The sequence below is a fragment of the Onychomys torridus genome, chromosome 2 (assembly GCF_903995425.1).
Source record: "Onychomys torridus chromosome 2, mOncTor1.1, whole genome shotgun sequence".
Classification (NCBI taxonomy): domain Eukaryota; kingdom Metazoa; phylum Chordata; class Mammalia; order Rodentia; family Cricetidae; genus Onychomys; species Onychomys torridus.
In genome coordinates, this window is record NC_050444.1 from 122,183,360 (window position 1) to 122,210,140 (window position 26,781).

At 39.2% G+C, this 26,781-nt stretch overlaps 1 pseudogene; it reads right to left on the minus strand.

The window, feature by feature from the left end:
• Positions 1-1,670: 1,670 nt before the first annotated feature.
• LOC118577951 overlaps positions 1,671-26,781 on the minus strand; it is a 30,835-nt pseudogene continuing 5,724 nt past the window's right edge.

Sequence of the window (26,781 nt, forward strand, 5' to 3'; positions counted from 1 at the left end):
AGTCTCTGATACTGAGATTTTGAATGCCTGCCTTTTGAAAGAGCAAACTGCTTATGAAATTTTTGACTAGGGCTCCAGAAATGGACACAGACCTGTATACATAGCAAATTCCAGCACCACTCACTCCTGGTTTCCGACTTGTGACTTCGTGTGTGTGTGTGTGTGTGTGTGTGTGTGTGTGTGTGTGTGTGTGTATCTTTTCCTAACTACCGACTCTAGTCTTTCTCTGTGCAGTTAATTTGGCAACATGACTTTTAAGAGACCTAGACTTTTGAAAGACAAACAACATATGTTAAAGGAAACTGCCTATTCAATGTTCTAGATGGTAAACAAACATAATATGATAAAAGATCCCTTCACAGTGTGTATTTAAGACAAAAAGGATTAATTACCTGTCTTCCTCACTTGTTCTCTGTGTGGACGTTCTTGGTATCTCTTTGTGTGTTCAAATTCCCTCTTCCTATAAGAAAACCCATCCCAAACCAATCAGGCCCCTGCTCTGATGGCCTTGTGACTTGATTGCCTCTTTGGAAATGTCCTTCTCAGGTATCTCAGTAGTGGAGTGCTCATGTACAAGGTCTTGGGTTCAATCTGCAGCACCCAGGGTGGGGTAGAATGGGCAGAGAAGATGCTCTGTCCAAGATAGACACAAATTCTAAAGCATCTGGGGTTAAGATGTCAGCATATGAATTCTGAGGAGATACAGTCCAGCCCAGAACCGATGCTATTAGTTGTGTGCTTTGTATGTGAATGCAGTTCAGCTCAACCTTTCTTTCACCACTGCTGAGAAAGATTTGGATTTCTGATTTTTGACAATCTCAAAAGGTTCTGGACATATGGTTCTTTAGACATAGGGAACATAGTTCATTGTTACTGTTGGTTTTATTTCCACATGACAGATACCTAGAAGGTTGTAGGAACAAATGAATCTTCATCTTGACCTTGTACTACCACTCTCCAAGGCATTAGGACCAACTAGTGATTCTACTTATAAGCATCAGTATTCTTTTCCCTATATCCTCGCCCACCTTAGATGTTATTAGATTTATTAATGTTGGCTCACATTAATTGCACATTACTATCTCATTTTAGAATTTAAATGTTTGTTATTTAAAATTTATTTTTATCAGTCTGAAATCTGGAAAATAATATTTTAGTGTTTTATCATTAACATATCAGTTTTACCCATGAACCAAAAATTCATATCATTTCCTGTTTTTCTGTTAAATTATCTCTCACATATACATCCATAAAAACATTTATAAGCTTTGGATAATAATGCTTACTCACACTGATTACGATTATATTTTTCTGGCCCATAGTTTGAAGTCTTAATTACTGATATATTTTTGTCAGACAGACATTTTTTACTTAAAGACAGTGATGTGTCCTTAATATAAGTAATTATGGATATTCATTTATACTGTAGAGTTATTTAATTTATTATGGTGCTATGTATTGAACCCAGGTCTTGCAGTGCCAGAAGATAAATACTATTGAGCTGCACTCCAGCCTAGAATGTTTTAATCTTATTATTATTGTGTCTTGTTTTTCTTAACAGTTCTTAGTTAGTTTTTATTCATAATCATAAACTTAACGCTACAATCCAGCTAGACTTGGAGGGGAATGAAGAGAATATGGAACCCAGAGAATTTCAGTGAGAGCAGAGATTATAGGGTATTGCGAGCATATAGGGTGGGGGTGCTCTCCTGAGCTACAGAAGGAATGGTCTGGTGGGTAGGAAGCCTGCAAGTCAAAAGAATTAAGAGTTGTCCACAGTAGGAAATGGTGATCTTGCTGGACTTGCCGTTCCTGGATCCAAAATGCTCCCTGCCTTCCGCATGTTCATGCCTCTTTCACCTTTCCGAAGACCACGTGTTCGCCATCCAGCCACTCAGTTTTGGCGGTGCAGATAAACACTGGGAACCATTTGTCTTTGGTCTAGCATTTGCCATGGACAAGATGCCGGGACCTGTATGCTTCAGGACGAAGTTCTCATCCTCAAATTTCTCTCTGTAGATGGATCCCCTGCCAGTGCCATTATGGCGTGTGAAGTCACCACCCTGGCGCATGAATCCTGGAATAATTCTGTGAAAGGAGGATCCCTTATACCCAAATCCTTTCTCTCCAGTGTTCAGAGTGTGGAAGTTTTCTGCTGTCTTTGGAACTTTGTATGCAAATAACTCGAAGGAGACCCAAGGGCTCACCGTCAACCATGATGTAGAAGAACACAGTGGGGTTGGCCAAGGCTACAGCAGGTGGCAACAGGGAATGGCGGCATCTGCACAGTCTATTACGGTGTCTTAACTAAGAAAACTTTACCCTACATAATTTATGAAGAAAGTGTCCAATTGTGCTGATGCAGCAAATTCTACTTTACTCATTTTTTTTCCTTTTATCTTTTATTTTGGTTACTCTAGGCCCTTTATTCTTTTATGTGAATGTTATAACTAGCTTGTTCGGTTTGTAGTTTATTGCTTACATTTTTATAGTAATGGACTTTATGAATGAGTGTAGATTAAAGTGAAGGTTACAATTTGTATTTAGACTTTACTCAACAACAAGTGTGAAATTTTTTAATTCATTTTAGTCTTATGAGGAAACGCCAATGAATCTTAGTAACTTTTCTCCAAAGGACACCAACTCCATCCTGCTGGTTTATATCTAGGTAGTTATATTACCTATCACTGTTGCAGTAGTATTTGAAAAGTGTATTTCCTGATTGTTTTGGCTAGAAATCGGGAATAATATCATCTATAGTGTGGTTTAGTACTTAGGGCACTTGTTGGATGCTCGTCATAGTTTTGTGAGTGTATGTGAACATTCTTTTATATTTTCTGTGTAGGAAAGTGTGTCATTTGGGACCCCTCTCCAACTGTCATTCATTCTATTTATATTTTCTGTGTAGGAAAGTGTGTCATTTGGGACCCCTCTCCAACTGTCATTATTTTTCCTGTCTTCCTGCATTGTCAGCTTCCTTTGTTGAAAAGTTGAGGAGAGTAAGATTAGGAATTTATTTTGCCTAGTACCTAAAGGATTTACTACAATGATTCCCATTGGAAAATTATATTTGCTTTATTTTTTGTTTATATCACAATCTTAATAATGACTTATTTTTAAAAGTTGGGAATTAAAGTCAACCTATACATACATACATACACACACACACACAAATAAACATATGTAAGTATATTATATATGTGCATGCATCTTAACCAAAACTTAGTTATTACACTATTCTAATGTCTCATTGAATTTTAATTACTAACATTCTCTTTATTTATGATTTTTAAATCTTTTTCCTAATGGAGAGTGACTAAAATTTTCTTTTCTTGAGAGTTCCTCTTTGGATTGTGGAGCAAGGTTTGTATTTTCAAAAGTGAGTTGGAATTTCTCCTAATTTTCATAGTCTATGAAGTATCCTGTGAAATATGTATCTAGCTTTTGAAAAAAATGATAGCCATGCCCAGTAAAATAGATACAACTTATTTTTAAATATATTTATTTTTTATCATAATAAATTTTTAGTGGTTTGTATTTGATCACATCAAAGAAATTTCAATAATATTTTATCTAATACCAGAATTTCTTTACATTTTAAAATTTATTAACATAAAGTTACTGGTAGTATTTTTCATGATTTACAGAATTTCTGTCTATAGATAGTTTTATTTTCATTACATTTTCTTTTCATTTTTATGTGCAGCTACCCAGATGCGTGTCTTCCTTGTAGTTGTTTCCTCAGGAACTCCCTTCTCATTTCATTGGGAACATTGCTTTGTAAAATACTCTTTCCACAGCATCTAAGCCACCATGCTCTGCCTTTCTTCCTTTAGTATAGATGGCACCTGCTATATTGTCCATGCTGCTCCTGTCCCCTTAATGCTGAATCCTTACCCTAACCCTGCGTGAAGACTTACTTCAGCATCTGTGTCCTCTCTTCCATCACTGATATGTCTCCTTCTTTGATGTGGGATGTCCTTTTGTACGCTGCAAGTATGTGTTGCTTTTATTGGTTGATGAACAAAGCTGCTTTGGCCTATGGCAAGGCAGAATATAGCTAGGCAGGGAAGCCAAACTGAAAACAGGGAAAAAGAAGGGCAGAGTTGAAGAGACACTATCCAGCTACCCAAGGAGCAAGATGCCAGTAGACCGGTAACACCATGGCCATGTGGCAAAATATAGATTAAATAGAAGTGGATTAATTTAAGTTGTAAGAGTTAGTTAGTAATATGCCTGAACAATAGGCCAAGAATTTATAAGTAATTAATATCAAGCCTCTGAATGATTATTTACAAATGGCCACAGGACAGGGCAGGACAGAAAAAAAGCCTTCATTTATACTCCTTTCTTCCCATTAAGATGTAAACGTGGTATTTAATATTTCACCTTCTAAATGAACCCTTTCTTTACTCTCCCTCCCCCCAACAACTTCCTCTCTTCTTTTCTCCCTATATAGCAACACTACATATCTGCTTCTAACCTACTCTTTTTGGAAAAGCAATTTGAAAGTGAAACCAAGATATACAGTTTTAGTGGATCTTATGTGAAGTCAGGATATTGCACTAGACATTTATAAGATTCCTTTGGTGAGTGGGTTCAAGACTGAGAACTATTAATTTCAGATTTTGGGTTAGAATTATTACTAACTGAAGATGAAACTGAAATTCTCTAATTTTTCTGGAAGCCCATACCTGAAAACATTCTCTGTAGAAGATATACTTGGTTTACTTAGGAACAGGGTCATGATGGGAAAGCTCCCATACCTTCCTATTATTTCCATGTTTATCTAACTGCCATGGAAATCTGGAGTGAGTAACAGGAAATCTCAGCCTGGTCCCCATAGGCTAATGCTTGCATTTCCCAGTTTACCAGTGCGGGAAGCAAGTTGGAAAAAGACGTGGGAGCGTATAAGAGTTTTGTGAGGTTGGATTTGTTTTTCCTTGTGCTGTGCTTGCCAATCATACATGGATATGGCTGGTGTATGTTGTCACAAGCCCTCCATGATATTATTAAAAACCTTGTACTTCCTGAGGTAGTTGTTAAATGCATATATATTGAATAAGGAAAACTATGAAGATGTATTGTTCACCAGTGTCTGCAGAATGGTTTGCAGTTCCAGAAGCATGTAGGAAGCTCATGATGGCTACTTATAACAAAAGAATAACTCCAATGTTTCATTTGTTTGTCAGATGACAGATATTCTTTGACTCAGAAATACAGTCATCCATATACTAAGTGCTGGGATTAAATGAGGATACAAGTTTGATGTCTACCCACAAAGACTTTAGTCTCCCATGACTAACCCAGGTAAATAATCAGATTTGACCAGAACTGAGTTATATTGTTTTGTACCAATTGTTCCCTGGTCTATGCTGCGGTGTCTCTATTTTGGCATAAGAAGGATGAATATAAGAACATTTTGTTGTAGTGGTAGATGGACCAGTTGAGGGTAGACACCCCACAGTCTGTTGTTCTCTGTGTTTTTGACCAGACGTGTCTTTCTCTACTGGTCTCTGCTGTAAAAAGCAGCTTCATTGATGAGACAGGGAGAGTTAAACTTACCTGTGGGTATATGAATAAGCATTTAGAAGGCAGTTAGGAATTACCAGGGATATTATGAAAGAAAGGGTAGAAAGATTTTAAGAGCCAGAGGAGCAGGTGGTTTCCTACAAGATTATGTCTTTTAGATATGACAGGGAAGCTATACCCATGAAATCTCAACATTATGGCTGCCTAAGCCATGGGCAATTCCAACACTAGTTCCCAGCCCAGTGTGGATGGGGGAAGTCTCACAGGGCCTTACTGCTAAGTTCAGAGTTACAAGCAACTAATGACTGCCAAGAGACGGAGGATCAGTCTCTCCTAGGCATTAGACCTCAATTTGTTACCTAACACCAAGTTGTCAGCTCTAAAACCACATATGCAATACTAAGTGGACTCAGCAGGTTGCACTTATGTATTTATTCATATATAGATAGCTATAGGAACCAATAATAATTAAAGAAAAAGAAGCCATGAAATGAGGAGGGAGCAGGGGGGACATGAGAGGAGTTGGAGGGGGAAGAGGAAAGGGAAATGGGGTAATTATATCTTAATTACAAATGAAATATAATTTAAAACTTTGAGAGAATATTGCTCGCATATTATGAAGCACCTTACATATCTTGCAATGATTTTTAAAAATGGGAGACTAAACCCAAATCAATGTAAAGCATGAAGTTGAATCCAATGGGGCCTGAAAGCTGCTAGCTGTCATCTCTGCACATGCAGGGGGCTTGGCTGGGCTGCCTGCTACACCCGGAGTGGGCCTTGCAGTGCTGTAGGGTAAGGTGGTGTTTTCGGGAATTTTACAACCACGGCCACTGCTGGGTGTGGACCCTGCTCTCACAGAACCAGCTGGTAATCAAGCAGTCTTTCATCTGCAGCTCTCCTTAGGTCAGGCCTCTCCTGTGATGCTCCGCTCCCCGTGCCAAGCCATGAACTTAATGAAATTCCCCCCGAAAACCAGAAACATTGTAAACTGCTACCACCAAGAGATCCTTCTCACAAAACGTCTTGTGTTGCCTTCAAAGAGGCTCATAACTTCATAAATTAAAAACCTCGAGGATCACCCAGGACTATAGTTCCCCAAGGCCAGGCTCTGGCTTAGGTTTGGTCATGATGAATTTCATTCATCAAGTTAGCTGAGCGTATTTATTTTGAAGGGATGTCTTTTGTTCCGCTTTTCATGAAACGATACATTGACAGTGAAAAATAACACGGTAGTTCTCCCCTGCCCCTCTCTTTCCCTTCCCCTCCTCTGAAATCAGAAATTCTGAAAACCGGTTTTGCAGATGGAGAAAGTGAACTTCAGAGAAGTCATGTGATTCCCCTAAAATGACTTACTCTATTATTAAAGGACCAAGAGTCAACCCTGGACCTACTGATGAATGATTTGGTGCCAAGTAAAGAAACGAATTGCATATGATGAGAGAAGAAATGTTCATATGCTTGAGAATTCCCAGCTCCCAGAGTTGTTTGGCAAATGCAGAACCCATGTGCTCCATCACTGTTTTGGCAAAAGGAACATTCACACCATCATGGGTCCTTCATTTTCCATTCACTTACTCCTTTCAACAAACCATATTATGCTGAAGGATCCTGTAGCATCCTGTGCATAAGTTGGTACTTTGGATGAATAAGGACTTGAAAGTAAATTCCAGCTTTGTTTTTGGCAATGTCTTTTCATATTTCAAGCTAATCTCATTACCTTTAGAGTCCTTTTTGATTGGCTAAACTTCCTACAGAGTAAAAAGAACAATAGAAAGGAAATTGCTTGGTAATTTGCATACTACTCTACAGATTGAAAAGTTATTGTTGATAGCTAACATTCAAAATTGTGGCATTCATCTGATAGTATGCCCAGCTGTCAGGGTCAGTAGAGAAGAGTTTTTAAATCGTCTATGAATGTATGTTGGCACAGATGAAAAGAAGATGTATTCATTCAAAGCCCAGAGCTAAGCCTTCTGCATTTTGTGTTCGTGGTCCTCACTTGCCTGATATTTTTGATCCATTCCTGGGAGCCAAATTACTTTTTACACCTGAGACACATCCTTGGGAGGAATTTCTTTAGGAGTTGTTTATTGCCAATGTTTTCAGCAAATGAGGGAGTTCATGTTTTAGTTCCGGAAGGATAAATCTCACATTCAGTAAACCATTGTGGAGAAGTTTGACTGTTTATAAAATTCAAATGCACTCAGCCTGTGACCGGGTACATTTATTTTTAAATATGTTCCTAAGAGAAATGAAAGCAATTGCCCACAAAAATTCTTGCACAAGAACCTCTACAAACAATGGTTTTTGACCAGCAATAAGTGAATGGAGAGACACATTGTAGTCTATTTAAAGATTTCAATGCTGCTTAGTAATGAATGAATTTTAGGGATGAGTCTCACCAACACCCTGCCAAGCTCAAATAAAGCTGGATAAAAATAATATTCTTTATGTGCTTCAATTTGTAAGAGGTTCTAAAGTAGACAAAACTCATTTATGACCAAAAACAATCTTTACAATAGCCATTGCTCATGTAGGACCTGGTAAATGGGATGAGAGAACTTTATGGACAGTGGAAGAACTCTGTCTGTGTTGATGGAAAATTTGACAACACCAATGCACGCTTTTGTCAAAGCTCAATACATTATACACTGAATGTGCATTTTTCTAAGTGTAAATTTAACCTTGAAAAAACTCCTTTTTTGTATAGTTTGGAAAGTGTCAATTTTTAAAGTTTAGAGTATAGCAAAAGAGGTAAGTGTTCATTGAAATGGATTTAAACATTTGTCACATAATTAGGACACAGGTAATATGGTGGGACTACTCACTTTGAGTTAACTACAGAGGGGATGGGATACAGAAGGCAGTGTGTAGCATATCTTATTGGGTCAGTGAAAGAAGAAAGATACTGTTCCTGGGTTCACAGGGCACAATAGGCAGGTATGTTGGAAGGTGTCTCTATGAGATCTCAAGTCACTTCAAGTACTATCCATACAAACTTGTGGGAGAGCAGATGAAGTCCTGAGTGAACATGTGCTGTTGACATGGTTACATCCATGTCAAAGACTCCAGTGCCTTAGACCAATGAGAATGGCAAAGCCTTCCCTGGGTCACACTCAGAGTAATGGCAAAGCTGAAGTATAGATGTTATGAGTGATTGATCCCTAGCTAAAACCAGTGTGTGCTGAAACTCTCAACCATAACTCCTCCTGGAGGACTGTAACCTGAGACTTGCTGAAATGAGCTAACCTGCCTCCTCCTCATTCATATGTGTACAGTAGACCCGCCTCCTTGCTCAGTGGTAATATAATAAATGTGTGGAGTTCCTGGGCTGCTGGTGTATCTCCACTGGAAGGCATGGGCTACCTGATTACAGCTTTTCCATTTGTATATCTATGTCTGTCCTTTCTTTATTCCCACTTTGTCCTGGTAAACTCAACCTGAAAGCCCTGGAGGTCAAAACGCAAACTTAGGTCTTAAGCTCTGAACACTTATAGATGGCCATGGGAATAAGACATCTGCTCCCAGACTAACAAAAGCCTTGCTGTCAAAGGGCCATCTTGCTACGATGAACACCATGAACTGAGGACAACACACACAAATTCAGAACACTTTGCCCCTAAATTTTGTAGTTCTTACACCAATGTAATTATCTCTATCATTCCTAGGATGTCATTTATAATTGTTCTTAAATTAACCACATGGAAATCAATGCAGAGTGGCATTTGGTCACTCTCAATGTATTTTAAGAAACACTCCCAGGGATGCCATTAAGAAAACTGATTTTTCTGGAAAATATTCACACAAAGGTTCCTTTAGGCAGTAATATTTAAGAACTTCTTTTCTTTGCCTGAACTTGTTTGTGTGCATAGTCATCCATTTTGAAGAATTGTAATGTAATAAAGTAGAAACCAACCAAAATGAGAATATTATATAAAATTTCCCAAATTGCATTAAGTTCTCATACCACAAATAACCCTGGTTGTTTCCCACTGCTGGTGCCTATGAGAATTTTTCTTAAAGTAACCATGACTACTTGTATTCTCTATGGCTAAACTGAGCAGGAGGGTGGAAACAAAGGTGCTTTACTTAAAAGCTTCGTGCAAGCCAGGCACAAAGGCTCATGTCTATAATCCCAGCACTCAGGGGAAGGCTAAGGCAGGAGGACTGTCATGAGTTATATTTTAAGATGCTGTTTCAAAAAACTGAAGGAAGGAAGAATATTTATACCAAAAGGTGGCCGGATTCTACTAAGCATTGCCGTCCTAATTGGTCATTCTTCAGTTTCAAGTGGAAAAGCCACTTTCCTAGTTTGCTTCCCTCTTGCTGTGATAAAACACTGACCAAACTAACTTGGGGACAAAAAGGTTTATTTGGCTTTCAGGTCACATTACATCACTGAAGGAAGCCAGTGCAGGAACTGAGGGCAGGAGCTGGGAGCAGAAACCATGGAGGAATGCTGCTCACTGGCTTGGTTCCCCTAGCTTGCTCACCTACCTTTCTTGTACAATCCTGGCCCACCTGACTATGGATGGTAATAGACACAGTGGGCTGGACATTCCCACCTCAATTAGCGACCAGGAGAATGCCCCACAGACATGCCCATAGATGGAGACATTTCCTCAGTTGAGAGTTAGTCTTCCCACATGGCTCTAGTTGACAAAATCTTTATCAGCACAGTCACTTTTCAGAGTATTTTTTCTTGTGGTGTCAGAAAGGTAGATCTTTTTGCTGTTCATTAATTCACTCAAAAATGTATGCTTAAATATTTTTTAACATCTACTGAAGGCCTTATTACTGGATTTGGTATTGTTATTTTTTACTGTGTTATGTGTAGTATTTTGTTTGCTGCTATGGTTCAAAGAAAAAGACATTAACATTGACTGAGCTCAAGGTACATGAATTTTATGTCAGGAATAAATATAAAAACAAGAATTTGGGCATCATGTTAATTGACTTAAACACATTATTGTCAGAATTATTTTGGAAAGTGGTGTTGGTGTGGAATGCACCAAATCTGAATTTGGGTGGACTCAGGAAATGACTTGATGCAAAGTTTGACCATGGCAACAACATTTACCCTCATCTCAGTCCCCAGTCATTAGCATCACAGGTTACTTATGAGTTAGCATTTGTTCTCTGTTGTTCAACGCTCTTCCCAGAGTATTTCTGGGGAGTTAAGCAGACACTCAGATCACCAAAGTCACCTGCTACTAAGTTTAATTGACTCAGACTTTCATTTGCATGGCTGGCACAGATTGGAAGAATCTTTGCTCTGTATGAGACAGACTCTCAAGCTCTAGCTGGAAGTCCCTGCCTGATCTGTCAAGAGGAGAGGAACAGCTCTTACTCCCCATCCTCCGTGCCACAGTGACTTCCCTCAGAGACCAATCCCATCATTTCTGGAGCTCCATCTTCTGTCCCTAAGGAATCCAACTGCTCTGTCAGTAGCAGCCGGTCTGCCTTTCGATGCTGGAGCATGCCTGCATTACTTATTCTGAAATCTCAGGTTACACATTATGAGATACTCCCTTACTTAACCAGGGGAGAAAAGTTTATTTCTTTAAACTCTCAGTTTTCATTGTTCATTCCTTCTCTTGGATGTCACCCAGTTTATCCCGTTACTGCGAGGCCCGGGGTTATTACTAGCCACCAATGGAAGCGGTTCATCCAGACCCAGTGATTTATTGTCACTTCAATTCCTTCCAGAGGCGCCTTTGATAAAAATAATAATTGCAATCAATCAGGCTCAGACCATAAGCCATGGATTGGCTGGTTGTTTTACAGACAATATATTTAATCCTAACAATAATCTTATATGGGAGGCATTTTATTATTCTGGTCTAACCGTAAGGGAACTGAGACGAGAGAGGTTAAAGAATTTTCTCAAAGTGAGTGAATGGGGCAGAGTCGATGAGGTCCAGATCTCGGATATTTCCCAGCTACCACTCTGTTTTTCCTTGAGGCACGATGCCAGAAACTTATTACACATTTCAGAGCTGTTTGTCAAACTAATGTGTAAACAAGTGTGTGAATTTGCTTAGTGGACTTTTGTTGAAATGTTAAAAGTGTCTGGATTTGGTAACAGATAATAGAACTGCTCACTTTATTGACAAGGAGAACTGAATAATGTATATGACACCTTTGTTTTGACTCCTTGCACTGTGAGGAGAACTAAAAGTGGAGGTTAGCCCTCACACAAACTCAGCCTGCAGTATGGAGACATTTCTGGATACAGTACACAGGGAGGGAGACTAAAGGCAGCTTGGCACCTTCCCAGGTTGTAGGAACAGAGGGCAGTTTGGGATCCGGCATGGCAGGGACTGTAGTAGAACCACAGAGCGGAGAAGAGTGAGCCTAGAAAGATGCAGCATCCCACCAAGGCCTTCAGCATGTCTAGACTAGGACTCTGAAGCCAGCAAACAAAAAGGATCTTGTGAAGAATTCACCAAGGATGTGTAGACCAAACTGTTTCTAGAGCCAATAGGGGCTAGTAATTCTGAGCATCCAGACTGCAGAGACCTCGCTAAAGACCAGGGAATTCTGCAGAGGTTGAAGAAATCTGTCATTTCAAGTCTTGAAAGCATCAGAATGATTCACAGATGAAGTTCCTGACAAAATAACGTGCCATGCTTTTTGAAGGAAGACAACAAAATACAGGTATTCAAAAACAGTGTATAGCATGCAATATAAGTTACCAATGAAACATAGCAATGCCACCCATAATTTGAAAATAAAATAAAATAAAAAGGCAGTGGAAATAAACCCAGAAATCACAGCAGTGATGAGTGTGAAGACAAGGATGCCGAAACCACTCTAGTTAAAGGATGGAAACAGTGACACAAGGAATGTGAGCCAAGGAATAAAAGACAAAGAGAAGTAAATGGAAACTCTAGAGATGAAAAGGGAGGGTCTACAATGAAATATTCATCAGCAGACTCCATACCACAAGACTAAGAGCTTGAAGCTGTCCAATGTCGCACATACAGAAGAAAGGCCCAAGAAACCCCCCACCTCAACAACCTTGAGTAAACAGAACACAGTCAATATCTATGTGATTAGCTACTCAGAGGTGTCATGGTGGCAGGAAACACTTGTCAATCCCCTCCTCCAGCCAGAGGATCTCAACAAATAAATGCAAAGACAACAATACAGAGTCCCATCATAACCAAGTTGCTAAATTTCACAAAAGAAGAAAATCTTAAAAGGAACAAGAGAAAAGATACATCATATATATGTATATCTGTGCATGTGAATATATATTTATATATGTTTGTATGTGAATGACTAATAAATTCTCATTAGAAAAAGATGAAGAGGACCCATTGCTGCCCCAGTTGCCAGCCAGAAGGGAAGACTCCTGAAGGCAGGCTTCCCCACCAAAACCCCCAATAAGACCCTGCAATCTACAAGACCCACTCCCTACCCCAAACCTATCCCTGCCCCCCCCCCCCCGTGACCTCAGTGACTCCCTGAGACTCAGAATCCATCATCTTGGATTGGACCAAGAGCAGCTTCCTGAGATGTAGAATCCCCCAGCTCCAATTATACTAAGAGCTACTATTGGAACAAGAGTGGCCCCCTGAGACACAGACATAGCAAGCACAGATTAGACCAAGAGCAGCTTGCTCAAACACAGGCACCTCTTATACCTATTGAAGGAAGAGATGGGACACTGGTGTAAAAATACATATAACAACATGAAGAGCAATATAGAACCACCAGAACCTAGTGGTCCTACAACAGTAAGACCTGAACATCATAACATAGAAGAAGCAGAAGAAAGTGACCTTAAAAATTAGTGACCTTAAGCCAGGTGGTGGTGGCACATGCCTTTAATCCCAGCACTTGGAAGGCAGAGCCAGGCAGATCTCTGTGAGTTCAAGGCCAGCCTGGGCTGCAGAGTGAGTTCCAAGAAAGGCACAAAGCTACACAGAGAAACCCTGTCTCAAAAAACCAAAATAAATAAATAAATAAATAAATAAATAAATAAATAAATAAATAAATAAAATTAGTGACATTTATGAAGATGTAGAGGCCTTTAAGGAGGAAATAAAAAATTCCCTTAAAGAAATTGAGGAAAATACAAACAAAAAATTGGAAGAAATCAATAAATCCCTTAAAGAAAGCCAAGAAAAAGCAATTAGACAGGTGAAGGAAACAGTTCAAGACCTGAAAATTGAGATAGAAGCAATGAAGAAGACACAAACTGAGGGAATGCTGGAAATAAAAAATCTGAGTAAATGAACAGTAACTGCAGATGCAGGCATAACCAACAGAATACAAGTGATGGAAGAGAGGATCTCTGGCGTGGAGGATACAATAGAGAAAATAGATTTGCCAGTCAAAGAAAACAGTAAATAGATCCATCAGTCAAAGAAAACACTAAAGCCAAAAAAAATCATAACACAAAATGTCCAGGAAATCTGGGACAAGATGAAAAGGCCAAACCTAAGAATAGTGGGAATAGAAGAAGGAGAAGAATAACAATTCAAAGGCACAGAAAATATATTCAACAAAATCATAGAAGAAAACTTTCCCAACTTAAAGAAGGAAATACCTATGAAGATATAAGAAGCTTATAGGACATCAAATAGACTAGACCTCCCCAAAAGTCCCCTCACCACATAATAATCAAACTACTAAACATACAGAATAAAGAAAAAATATTAAGAGCAGCAAAGGAAAAAGGCCAAGTGATCTATAAAGGCAGAGCCATCAGAGTAACACCCGACTTCTCAATGGAGACTCTGAAAGCCAGAATGTAATACAGACACTAAGAGACCACAGATGTGAGCCTACATGGGACTGGACTAGGCCCTCTGCATAGTAAGACAGTTGTATAGCATGATCTGCTTGAGGGGCCCCCTGGCAGTAGGATCAGAATCCATTCCTTGTGCATGAGCAGGCCTTTTGGAGCCCACTTCTATGATGGGAAACCTTGCACAGCCTTAAGGCAGGGGAAAGGGCTTGGACTTGCCTCTACTGAACATACCTCTCCATGGGAAGCCTTAACTTCTTGTAGGAGAGAATGGGGGGGGGGTGGGGGGGGTGAGACTGAAGGGGCAGGAGGAGGGAAGAGGGGGATCTTTGGTATGTTGAATGGATAAAAAAATTCTTAATAAAAAATACAGACAGTTCTAAAAGAAGAGAGAGAGAGAGAGAGAGAGAGAGAGAGAGAGAGAGAGAGAGAACAGGTGCCAGCCCAGACTACTATACCCAGCAAAACTTTCAATCACTATAGATGGAGTGAAGAAGACAAAACCAATTTTAAACAATATCTATCCACAAATCCATCCCTACAGAAAGCACTAGAAGGAAAACTCCCACCTAAGGAAGTTAGATGCACCCACAAAAATAGACAATAGATAACCCCACAGCAGCAAATCCCAAAGAAGGGAAATACATACACACTATTACCAAAAGATAACAGTAATCAACATACTGGTCATTAATATCCCTCAATATCAATGGATTCAATTCACCTATAAAAAGACACAGGCTAATAGAATGGATATGAAAACAGGATCCACCCTTCTGCTGCATTCAAGAAACACACCTCAACTTCAAAGACAGATATTAACTCAGAGTAAAATACTGGGAAAAGACTTTCCAGTCAAATAGCAAGCTGGTGTAGCTATCTTAATATTTAACAAAATAGACTTCAAACTAAAATCAATCAAAAGAGATCAGGAAGGATATTACATATTCATCACAGGAAAAAAATCCACCAAGATGAAGTCTCAATTCTGAACATTTATGCCCCAAATATAAGGGCACTCACATATGTAAAAGAAACATTAAATTACACATCAAACTCCACACAATAGTAGTGGGAGACTTCAGCACCCCACTCTCACCACTGGGCAGATCTGCCAAACAGAAACTTAACAGAGAAATAAAAGACTTAACTGATTTCATGACTCAAATGGTCTTAATCAATGTCTACAGAACATTCCATCCTAACAAAAAAGAATATGCCTTCTTCTCAGAAACCCATGGAACCTTCTCTAAAATTGACCACATACTTGGTCACAAAGCATATCAGTTAGAATAACCTCCTACATTTTATTGGACCACCATGGCTTAAAGTTAGATTTCAACAACAACAAAAATTACAGAAAGCATACAGTCTCATGGAAGCTGAATAACGATCAACTGAATCAACAATGGGTCAAGGAAGAAATAAAGAAATTAAAGACTTCCTAGAATTCAGTGAAAAGGAATGTACAACATACCTAAACTTATGGGACATTATGAAAACAGTGCTAAGAGGAAAGTTCATAGCACTAAATGCCCACATAAAGAAGTTGGAGAAATCTCACACTAGTGACTTAACAGCACAGCTGAAAGCTCTAGAACAAAAAGAAGCAAACTCACCCAGGAGGAATAGGTGTTAAGAAATCATCAAATTGAAGGCTGAAATCAATAAAATAGAAAAAAAGATAACAATACAAAGAATCAATGAAACAAATAGTTGGTTCTTTGAGAAAATCAACAAGATTGACATGCCCTTATCCAAACTAACCAAAAGACAGAGAGAGAACATGCAAATTAACAAAATTAGAAATGACAAGGGAGACATAACAACAGACACTGTGGAAATCCACAGAATCATCAGGTAATACTTAAAACACCTGTACTTCACAAAATTTGAAAATCTAAAAGAAATGGACAATTTTCTGGATAGGTACCACATATAAAAATCAAATAAAGACCAGATAAACAATTTAATGGACCTATAACCCCTAAGGAAATAGAAACAGTCATTAAAAGTCTCCCAACCAAAAAAAGCCCAGGACCAGATAGTTTTAGTGCAGAATTCTACCAGAATTTGAAAGAAGAGCTAATACTAATACTCTTCAAATTGTTCCAACAATAGAAATGGAAGGAACATTACCAAACTCTTTTATGAGGCTACAGTTACCCTGATACTCAAACCACACAAAGGCGCAACAAAGAAACAGAATTACAGACCAATCTCCCTCCTGAACATAGATGCAAGAATACTCAATAAAATACTGGCAAACTGAATCCAAGAACACATCAAACAATTCTCCACATTGACCAAGTAGGTTTCATCCCAGACAAGTAAGGATGGTTCAACATATGAAAATCTATCAATATAATACACCATATAAACAAACTGAAAAAAAAACCCACATTATCATCTCATTAGATGCTGAAAAAGCCACTGACAAAATTCAAAACCTCTTCATGAGAAAGTAGGAAGTAGTCTGGAACGAATTGGCACAGGAGACCACTTCCTAAATATAACACCAATAGCACAGACACTGAGAGTGACAATTAATAAATGGGACCTCCTGAAACTGAGAAGCTTTTGTAGAGCAAAGGACATGGTCAATAAGACCAAACGACAGCCTACAGAATGGGAAAAGATCTTCACCAACCCCACATCTGGGGCTGACCTCCAAAATATATAAGGAATTCAAGAAACTAGATATCAAAATACCAAGCAATCCAATTAAAAAATGGGCTACAGAGTTAAACAGGGAATTCTCAACAGAAGAATCTCCAATGGCTGAAGGGCATTTAAAGAATTGCTCAACATCCTTGGTCATCAGGGAAATGCAAATCAAAACAACTCTGGGATACCATCTTACACCTGTCAGAATGGCTAAGATCAAAATCACTGAAGACAACTTACGTTGGAGAGGATGTGGAGCAAGGGGAACACTCCTCCACTGTTAGTGGGAATGCAAACTTGTACAGCCACTCTGGAAATCAGTATGGCAGTTTCTCAGAAAATTGGGAATAAGTCTTCCTCAAGACCCAGTTATACCACTCTTGAGAATATACCCAAGGAATGCTCAATCTTACCACAAGGACACATGCTCAACTATGTCTGTATCAGCATTATTTGTAATAGCAAGAACCTGGAAACAACCTAGATGCCCCTCAACTGAAGAATAGATAAAGGAAATATGGCACATATATACAATGGACTACTACTCAGCAGCAAAAAAAAAAAAAAAAAAAAAAACCAAAAAAACAAAACAATGATATCATGAAATTTGCAGGGAAATGGAACTAGAAAATATCATCTTGAAACATAGTATGTACTCACTCATAAGTGGATACTAAATGTGAGGGAAGGGATGGCCAGACTGCAACCCACAACTCCAGAGAGGCTAGCTAACAGGAAAATACCCTAGGAGGGTCATATGGATCACCCTGTGAAGGGGAAATGGATGAGATCTACATGAGTGGACTGGGTGTGTGGGGGGTGGCAGAGGGTGAGGAGTGGGGTCAAGGGCAGAGGGAAATGGGAGGGCCAAACTGGAACAGGAACAGAGTGGGAAGGCAGGGAGGAAGATGCCATGATAGATGAGGACATCATGGTAATAGGAAGAGGCAGGGTGCTGGGGAGGTTCTCAGGAATCCACAAGGTTGACCCTACCTTGGTCTGTTGGCAGTGGTCCAGAGGGTGCCTGGACTAGTCTACTCTGGTGACTAGCCTAGCAAATAACCTAGCTGTCATCATAGAGACTTTGTCTGGTGACTGATGGAGGCAGATACAGAGATCTATGGCCAGAGAGATACCAGGCTGAGCTCTGGGAATCCAATTGATGAGAGAGAGGACAGATACTGCAGGTGAGGGACGTTGAGATCATAATCAGAGGACATGCAGAGATGACTGACCACACTAGTGGAAGCCTATGAACTGTGGACTGGTGTCTGTGGAGCCCCTATGGGACTGGACTAGGCCCTCTGGTTATGGAAGACAGTTGTTTGTGGGGGCACCCAGGCAGGGGGATCAGGATCTGTCCCTAGTCTATAGGCAGGCTTCTGGAATCTGGTGCCTGTGGTGTGACACCTTGCACAGCCTTGGTGCAGTGGGAAGGGGCTTGGACCTGCCTAGGCTCAGTGTGCTGGGCTCTGCTGACTCCCATGGGAGACCTTGATTTAGGGGATGTGGGGATGCAGGGTGGCTTGGGAAAGAGGGCTGGGGGTGGAAGGAAGGAGGAAGGGGGGTCTGTGGATAGTATATGGAGTGAGTAGAAAATTTCTTAATAAAGAAAAATGAAAAAAAAAAACCACAACAAACCTCTTCATGATCTTCCTAGAGAAATCAGGAATACAAGGAACATACCTAAACATAATAAAGGAAATTTACAGCAAGCCAAAAACCAACATCAAATTAAATGGAGAAAAATTCAAAGCCATTCCACTAAAATCACAAACAAGACAAGGCTGTCCACTCTTACCATATCTATTCAGTATAGTACTCAAAGTCCTAGCTAGAGTAGTAAGACAACAAAAGGAGATCAAGGGGATACAAATTGGAAAGAAAAAAGTCAAAGTTTCACTATTTGTAGACAATATGATAGTATACATAAATGACCCCAAAAATTATACCAGGGAACACCTATAGCTGATAAACAACTTCAGTAATGTGACAGGATACATGATTAATAATAAAAAAAAAATCAGTAGCTCTCTTATATGCAAATGATAAATGGGCCAAGAAAAAAAAAAACAGAAAAATGTCACCCTTTACAATAGCCACAAATAATATAAAATACCTGGGAGTAAATCTAACCAAGCAAGTGAAAGACCTGTATGAAAAGAACTTTAAGTCTCTGAAGAAAGAAATTAAAGAAGATATCAGAAAGTGGAATGATCTCCCATCCTCATGAATAGGTAAGATTAATATAGTAGAAATGGCAATCTTACCAAAAGCAGTCTACAGATTCAATGCAATCCCCATTAAAATCCCAGCACAATTCTTCATAGACCTGAAAAGAACAATATTCAACATCAAGTGGAAAAACAAAAAACCCAGGGTAGCTAAAACAATCCTGTACAATAAAGCAACCTCTGGAGGGATTACCATCCCTGACCTCAAGCTTTACTACAGAACTATAGTAATAAAAACAGCTTGATATTGGCATAAAAACTGACATGTGGACCAATGGAATCAAATTAAAGACCATGACATTAATCCACACACCTATGAACACCTGATTTTTGACATTGAAGTAAAAAATGTACAATGGAAAAAAGAAAGCATCTTCAACATATGGTGCTGGCATAACTGGATGTCAACATGTAGAATATGGTAAATAGATCCATATCTATCACCATGCACAAAACTCTAGTCCAAGTGGATCAAAGACCTCAATATAAATCCAGCTACACTGAACCTGATAGAAGAGAAAGTAGGAAGTAGTCTGGAATGAATTGGCACAGGAGACCACTTCCTAAATATAACACCAATAGCACAGACACTGAGAGTGACAATTAATAAATGGGACCTCCTGAAACTGAGAAGCTTTTGTAGAGCAAAGGACATGGTCAATAAGACCAAACGACAGCCTACAGAATGGGAAAAGATCTTCACCAACCCCACATCTGGGGCTGACCTCCAAAATATATAAGGTATTCAAGAAACTAGATATCGAAACACCAAACAATCCAATTAAAAAATGGACTACAGAGTTAAACAGGGAATTCTCAACAGAAGAATCTCCAATGGCTGAAAGGCATTTAAGGAATTGCTCAACATTCTTAGTCGACAGGGAAATTGAAAGTCAAAATGACTCTGAGATACCATCTTACCCTTGCCAAAATGGCTGAGATCAAAAACCCTGATAACAGCTTATGTTGGAGAGGCTGTGGAGCAAGGGGAACACTCCTCCACTGTTGGTGAGAATGCAAACTTGTACAGCCACTTAGGAAATCAGTATGGCAGTTTTTCAGAAAATTGGGAATCACTCTTCCACAAGACCCAGCTCTACCATTCTTGGGCATATACCCAAGGAATGCTCAATCATACCACAAGGACACATACTCATCTATGTTCACAGCACCATTATTTGTAATAGCCAGAACTGGGAAACGACCTAGATATCCCTCAATCAAAGAATGAATAAAGAAAATTTGTTACAAATACACAATGGAGTACTACTCAGCAGTAAAAAAACAATGACATCATGAAATTTGCAGGCAAATGGATGGAACTAGAAAATATCATCCTGAATGAGGTAGCCCAGACTTAGTAGGACAACACATAGGTGGATATTAGATATAAAACAAAGGATAACCAGACTACTAATCCACAGCTCCAGAGAAGCTGGCTACTAAGGAGGGCCCTCAAGAGGGACTCATAGAGTGCCCTGGGAAGGGGAAATAGATGAGCTATCCATAAGAAAAATGGGGCAATGAAGGGTAGGGGAAGGAGGATGAAAACATAAGGGAATGGGATAGTTGGAACGGGAATGGAGTGGGAGAGCAATGAAAGAGATACCATGATAAATGAAGACATCATGGGGATAGGGAGAAACTGGGTGCTAGGGGAGTTCCCAGGAGCTTGCAAGGATGACCCCAGCTTAGACTACTAGCAATAATGGAGAGGGTGCCTGAACAGCTTACCCCAGTAATCAGATCAGTGAATACCCTGTCATCATAGAGCCTTCCTCTAGTAACTGATGGAAGCAGATGCAGAGATCCACAGCCAAGCACCAGGTTGACCTCCAGAAGTCCAGTTGAAGAAAGAAAAGAGGGATTCTATGAGCAAGGGGCATTATGATCATGATGGGGAAACCTACAGAGACAACCAAACCAAACTAGTGGGAACTCATGTACTTTAGACCAACAGCTGTGGAGGGAAGAGAGGGGGATCTGTGGTTAGTATGTAAAATGAATAAAAAATTCCTTAATGAAAAAAATAAATAAAAATTTTAAAAAAGATGAAGAGAAAATAATGAGACTTCTTTAAATGTACACAAAAGTCAAACTTAATTTTTATTTTCCAAAAAATATTTCAAATGGAATATAAGCCACATATGGCAATACATACACACCTAGAGCCTTAGAACTTGAGAAGCCAGCTAAAGCAGGACCTTTGCCTTGAGTTCCAAGCCCATCTAAGCTAAACAATGAGACTTTGCCTCAACAAAGAAAAAAATAAAGGCAAAAGCAAACAAACAAACCAAAAGTTTAAAAATAAATGACAATGATACATTTGAGGTCATCACTTCAATTGTCATGATAATTGTCCATAGTGATTCACCCTGTGAGTACCTGGACAATAGCCCACAATGACCCATTGGGTAGAAACCAGTGTTCTAGAGCATTAGAAGCAGAAGGATTATTGAGGTCATATAAAACTCAGTACCTAGGATCACATCCGGCTTGAACACTTGAATTATTATTGTGGGATATTATATGATTGTGTATTTTTAAATAAATCTGTAAGACTATAGAGACACAAAAATCCATGTTTCAAGGTATTTTCACTTTTTAATGATAAGTGTATGCAGATACATAAAGAGTTACCAACATGGAAATTAATTTATACATGAATAAATGCAGAACCTTTTTTTTTTTTTTTTTTTTTTTGCAACTTAAAACATCTACCTTTTAAAAAAATCAGCATGGGCTAACATGACCTTTCTTTCTCATGACAAGGATATATTGTCAAATTCTTTTGTTTTTAGAAGGAACACTTAAAAATTTGCTTATATTTTTATTAGTCTGCTTTTATAAATTGGTTCATAAGAACTTTTAATATTCTGAACACTTAGGCATTGTTTTATCTGCATAGGGTGGTATCAGAATTCAATGTAGATGCAGCGTACTCCAGCTACTATACATATGAGATCTTCCTATTCTTCTAACACCAGCTTTTCTTGAATTGAGGAGTAGAATAACCTTCAGGAAGTGACATTCACCTCTGAGTTTCAGTTCTTTTGTATGTGAAATGGAGACTATTCATTTCCAGCTTCATCTGTAGCCAAGATGAGTTGAATGAGATTAAGACCGTTACAAAACAACAACAACAACAACAACAACAACAACAAACAACAAACATCGTGTCCAAACACACCACAAAGGTCTTCAGAGCTTCACCTTCCTGGGGCTTCATCTATTTTAAGATTAAAATGTTGTCTCTTTGGAAATCTTGACTTATTTACAAGCCTTACATAATTCTAGGCGTTTCCAGGAAAAGGTGTTCAGTCTCTATTTGAAACTTATTGCCAGTTTCAATATATCTTCATGTTCCCACAGAAAGGCTCAAGCTGGCAGCCCAGAAAGCTGGGTGTGTTCTGAACCTTTGTTTCTGTGGATAAAGGGAGGGAGTGTGACTTGGAACCTGGAGCTGGCCACAGAAGATGTTTCTTGCTATCTTCAACTTGAACCTGTCTCCTTGACAGGAGCGGCTGATTTATGGCTGCAAGAGTTCCTTTGGTAAGCCCCTTGTCATCAGATGCTGCATTTCATTTGGTGATTTTCCAGACACCTCAAATCCTTCATGGGAAGGCGTAGTTCATGGATATAAATATAAGGGATAAAAATAGCAACTTTCCTCTCAATCGAATATGATTTATTCAGCTGAGCCAAGATGAATTGGCTTTGGAGGGGTGATCCCACTGCATTATCTTCTGAATGATTAATGTGTGGTTACATGTTGTTCTCCTTGCTAAGGTGAGTCCCCACAACACGTTAATCTTGGGATTCTGGATTTCTTTTTAATATTTATCTTCTACCTTCTGGGTTTCTGTCCTCATCCTTGTTCATCAGGGTTATCCTGAAAGTTTCTTAGGTGCATCTTTTCAACTCATCTGCCCACTTTGCAACCTAAAGTCCGTCATGTTGCCCTAGTGACACGTTTATATATTTAGCAAAATCTTCTCATTTTCTCCCATGATCTATATTCCTTCAATGCACACCTTTTCTGGGACAGGGATCACAAGAAACATTAGCTTTCCATTCCTCTTCACTGCTTACCCTGAAACTTTCATAGTCTACTCACTCTGCTCCTACAGTTCATTTTCTTCCATCTCCCACCTTTCCAGATCCCCAGCCATCCAGGGCAACATGGCAACTTGGTATTTCCTGAGGAGGGTTTTGTTTTTTCTTTTCTCTCCCCTGCCTGGCAAACTAGTATTCATCACTCCAGAATGAAGCACCTCCTTTGTGAGAACCATGTGTCCTGATTGCTCCACGCTACCTATGCTTAGGTCTCATTTATCTCTAAGATCCCACTTGTCTACTGGTCTATAGTATTGGTTCATATGTCTGTCTTTCCCAGAAGACTGTAAACACTGAGACACCTTATGTTTGAGTCACTTAATGCCAAGATTGAGCTTGCTAATGAGTGTGGGTGGGCTGTCTTGGCTTAGTCTAAATTGCTAATTGAGACTGGCCTAGGTGCCAGTTCCATGTTAATACCCACAGTTGTGAAACCTTGAGAAAGTCTCCTAACTCCTCCTGATCTAAGATTTGCCATCTGTGAGAGGAAGATGGTTATAAATGCCCACCTCATCAGTATGTTGTGGAAAATAAGTTGCTATGGCTAACACATTTTACACAGCACCTGGCACAGTGACTCTGTATTTTGGGTTATTATAATTGATCACTACTATTATCATCTGTCCACAAGCAGAGGGGTTAAGATGTCTAAGGAGATACTCAAGAAATATTTGTGAGAATAAGAGGATCCCAAACATATTCTTCCTCCATTTCCTTGTGTCTCCTGGATTTTCCTCTTATTTAATTCCACCTCCAACATCCTGCTTATGTGTCACTTTCTTGATATTGTTGAGCCAATGAAGAGCCTACTTGGTTCTAGGCTCTAAAGGCCATTTGCTTTTTTTTTTTTTTTTAAAGATTTATTTATTTATTATGTACACAGAAGAGGGCACCAGATATCATTATAGATGGTTGTGAGCCACCATGTGGTTGCTGGGAATTGAACTCAGGACCTCTGGAAGAGCAGTTGGTGCTTTTAACCTCTGAGCCATCTCTCCAGCTCCCATTTGCTTTTTATGGACAGTGAATGAAGAGTTTTACATCAGTGGTACCAAGATAAGCTACTTGGGAGAAATCCTTCAGCTCTCCCCGCTCTGGTTGTACTGCTCTTGGAGGACAGTTGTGAGTCATGTCGTATGTCAGTACCTGTGCTATCCATGCTTCCCATTTTGTCAGTGTTCAACCAAATTGTGGGTTTCTTGACAGCTATGGATAGAGAATGAATAGTATTTGCCTTCAGGATTCCTGGGTATTAGCAACTGACCGGGTAGACAACCGTCAGCCAACAAGTACAGGCAAGCTACCTAGGAATGGCATCCTGAGTGGTTACATTTTGTCAGGAGGAAGTGATGGTGATGCAGAATTGGGTAACAATTTTTCTGAATAGGTCTAAGGTCTTGGTTGTGTCCATAGATCCACTGATTAGATTTCCTAGTTGGCATTTTTCCATCTCCGCTTGTCTTTTTTTTTTTTTTTTTTTTTTTTTTTTTAACTTTTTTGTTTGTTTGTTTTTCAAGACAGGGTTTCTCTGTGTAGCTTTGTGCCTTTCCTGGAACTCACTCTGTAGCCCAGGCTGGCCTCGAACTCACAGAGATCCGCCTGGCTCTGCCTCCTGAGTGCTGGGATTAAAGGCGTGTGCCACCACCACCCGGCAAAAAGTAAGGCTTTTCTTTTTTCTTTCTTTCTTTCTTTCTTTCTTTCTTTCTTTTTTTTTTTTTTTTTTTTTTTTTGAGTTGAGTATTGAACCCAGGGCCTTGCGCTTGCTAGGCAAGTGCTCTACCACTGAGCTAAATCCCCAACCCCACTTGTCTTTTTTCTTTTCTTTTTTTTTTTTTAACTTTATTTACTATAATAAGAATACTTAACAGAAGATACGCCCTCAACAACAATTCTAATGTATAATCCAATGTTGTTAATGTTAGGAATAGTTATCTTAGTTACTTCTCTATTGCTGTGATAAAATATCACAACCAAGAGCAACTTGGCGAGGAAAGTTTATTTCAGCTTACAGCTATCAGTTCACACTCAATCACCGAGGGAAGTTGGGCAGAAAGGAACTCAAGTCAGGGACCTGGAGGTAGGAACAGGGGTAGAAGCCATGGAGGAGGGCTGCTTACTTCTTTGCCCCCAATGACTTCCTCAACCTGCTGTCTAAACCACCCAGAACCACTTGCCCAGGGATGGCACTGTCCTCAGTGGCTGGCTTTCCCATATCAATCAGTCTTATGGAGGCATTTTCTCAATGAAGATTTCCTCTTCCCAGATATGTCTAGGTTTATGTCAGGTTAATAAAACCCAACCAGGAAAATGGTGATACACAGGAGATCTCTAGAACCCTTTCATCTTGTGTGTTGAGACTTCCCATTAATCAAATATCAGTTCCCCATGGCCCTTTCTTACAGCCACTGTGCCACTCTCTGGGGTTTGTTAAAGTCTATTTTATACCTCATGCAACTGCCATCATACCGTTTTCTTCCTTCAGTCTGGCTTCTATCACTTAGCACAGTGCCTTCCAGGTTTATCCATATTGTGTCATATTGTACAGTTGCTTTCCTATTTGAAAGCCAAATGCCAACTGTCTCTCTTAAACAGTTGTGCTCACAAGCTGCTTAATCTTTTAATTTCTTTAGAATGAAGCTAGACAGAAAAGACATTTGGAGAAACAGCCAAAGGGAGAAATCTTCTAAACTATTATACAATTTCTTTCAATGTTTTATAGTGACCTTACTCACACCAATTTGACCGAAAGTATCACATAGCTACAGTTCTATCAACTGTTTTCCTATGTATATTACAAATATAAATTTTATTGTATTGCATTTTTAATTAAAATACATAATTACAACAATATTACTGGATTGTATGATATTTAATTAAAATTTGTAATTACATTCAGAAATATAATGAGAGAGGATCCAATGATAAATACACTTAGTAGTGGGAGGCAAGTCTCTGGCACACTAGCATTAGAATCAGTCTTTACATAATGAATGGAAGCTGTTAGGATTCCATCTAGGAAGCAATGTGAAGACTCTGATGAGAAGCTGAGAGGATGTCTCTACATTGATTGGATTCAGGGAGGGTTTTTCTTTCTATTTTTTAAAAAAGATTAATATTTATTTATTTCTTCTTTATAGAATTCAAGGAGTTCTTATTGAGTCCTTTATGGTGATAATTTCCTGCCTGTGTCTGTGTTCATTTAGTTCAGTTTCCAAAGTGAATTCACTTACATTACCATGGAAGCCCGGTGAGAAGACCTTTTCCCCCACCCCTTTTATCAGATAAAAATTATAAATTTCAGATTGGTTGAGATGGCTAACTACCCTAAAGTCCTGTAGCTTGAGCATTAACAGGGTGGAGAACTCAGCTCCTCTCTGCTGCCAGCTACAGGTCTCTTCTCTGCTTTACCTTTCTAAAGTAGGCAATCAATCTGCTAAAGGAAATCCGAAGACTGCTCAAACATGCTCT